The sequence below is a fragment of the Myotis lucifugus genome, unplaced genomic scaffold (assembly GCF_000147115.1).
Source record: "Myotis lucifugus unplaced genomic scaffold, Myoluc2.0 scaffold_629, whole genome shotgun sequence".
NCBI lineage: Eukaryota > Metazoa > Chordata > Mammalia > Chiroptera > Vespertilionidae > Myotis > Myotis lucifugus.
The window spans coordinates 243,951-246,314 of NW_005871677.1; positions in this window are offsets into that span (position 1 = coordinate 243,951).

The following is a 2,364-nucleotide window of genomic DNA, read 5'->3' on the forward strand; positions in this document are numbered from 1 at the left end:
CTCCCGCAGCGAGCGCGGCAGCAGCGGTGGCCCTGAAACTTTAAACGGTGTTAAAAGTTTCTGTTTACTAGAAGCCCTTGAATTTTTAAGGACGTATCAATTCCCTCCGCCAAGGCCTTGCATCAGTGGCGCAGGACGGGAGGCCGAGTTGGACCACGGGATCCAGGAAAGAGCTCCTCGAGCACGGAATGACAGACACGCACATACCCAGACACCGCCCCCCCCCCCCCCAGGGACACAGAGACCCCTTCCTGTCAGAAAAGCACACGCACACCAATTCAAGCTGTACACAGAAGGACTCCCTGAAAAAAAAAGGGCCCCTCTCCCTGAAACACACGGGCCTGTGCCCACACAGATCCTCATCACTGCCCCAGACCCACAGGGATCACCCCACAGACAGAAACACTTCTAGGGACCCACAGACACGTCTGCAACACAGTCCCTGAACGCAGCAGATCCACCGCGACCCTCGCACACTCACTTGCCCCCTTGGCCACATATACTCTAGGACACACAGAGAGACCCACACATACACAGGTGTGTCACACACACGGACACCTTCTGACAGAAAGACCCCCAGAGCTGACACACACATGCTCACCGGGGCGCCCCCATCACCAGGACTTCCTGTCAAACCCAGACCCCGGCTACACTTGACTCTCACTAGAATGTCAGCCTCCCAGGGCCAGGTCTTTTGTCTTGGTCCTCACTCTGTCCCCAATGCCTGGCACAGGGCCTGACAGATGCTCACCCTCTCTGACTCACAGACATCTCCCAGGCACACGGCCAGACCCACATCACCACCACACAACACCGGGCCACACAAAGGGACTCCTGAACGTCCACTGACCGGCGTCTCTTCCCCCCAGAGGACACCCAGACCCACCCAGACACCTGAGGACACTACAGCCACCCTGCCTCAATGGTCTCGTGTGACCAGGAGCACTCCCCCCCAGGGATATTTTTACACACACACACCCGCACCCCCACACACCTGGGCACCAACACCCCTCCGACAGACAATGCATAGCTGAGCATTGCTACAGCTTCTTGGCCCAGGAGGGCAAGAAGGTGCTGGCTGCACCTGGCAGCAGGAGGGAGCTTTGTCCCGGCAGGAGCTGCCTGGGGGCTGTGGCACCACCTCCCCGCCCACCACGGGGGTCACCCAAGGGCTCCCCATGCTCCCACGCCAGGGCCCCCAGCACCATCTCACCCCAGGTCATTTCTGCTTTGGAAATGGGGGGTCAGGGGCCTACATGAGGGACTACAGCCTCACCAGGGAGGGTGTGCCCATGGACCTGAGGCCTCCATGCCTTTTTCTATCCCTGGAGGTTGGGCTGTGCAGCCTCTGCTAGATCTGTGTATGTCCATGAGCGGAGCCAAGGATGAGTGTATGTGCTTGCTGTGTGTGGGAGGGGCCTGGGTGCATGTGTGTGGCACCTGTGAGCATGACTTGGTGATACTATGAGGGGCATTGCTAGTTGACTGGGTATCAAAACTGTTGTTCCGTGTGCCCGAGGCCCAGGGCGTAGCTAGGCTCCAGGTATGTGGTGTGTGTGTGTTGCTGTGACGGCCAGTGTCACTTTGAATCTCGGTGCTCTCCTGGTGTTGTTTGGATGTATGTCCAGGTATCTGATGGTGTGTGTCTGTGTGAGGTGTGTTCGTGCATCTCCCTTTTATCAGTGTCATCCTGTGCGCCTGGGTGTGTCCTCTGTGTCACCACAACTAAGATATTTTGGTGCGGCTTTGTGTTTGTGTTGTGTCCATGTGTAGGAGTTGACTGGAGCATGTCAAGGTGTGGTTGTGCGATCATGCCTGTGTCTGTGTGTCAGCGTGAATCTGTACATGTCAGCAGGCCCTGCTGTGTGTATGTCTTATTGTGTATCTGTGTGAGGCCCATGTTGGTGTGTATCTGTCTGTATCTCAGTGTCTAAACATGGTTCCTTGTTGGAATGCGTGGGTGCCGGTATCATCATGTGATGGGGGTCCTGTGTGCATATCAGTGTATGGATCATGGATTGGTTTCCTAATCTGGTCTCTGTGTGTGTGTGTGTGTGTGTGTGTGTGCAGGTGTGGAATGTGTGCCCGGGTATGAGCCCACGCTGTGTGTGCTTTGTTGTCCGAACGTGAAACGTGTGGCAATATGTTCTGTACGTGACATGTGTGGTGGGGTCCGAGCCCCGCTGTGTGCCAGCGTGTGTCTGCGTTGGAACGCGGGCCAGCACGTGTCGGGGTGGCCGTGACGGTGTGCGCCCCCGCGCGTGTGCATGCGTGCATGTGTGCGCTTGTGTGTGTGTGTGTGTGTGTGTGAGCGCCTGCCGCCGCTCCCGCCCGCCTGCCCCTCCCCGCGCCCCTCCTCCCGCC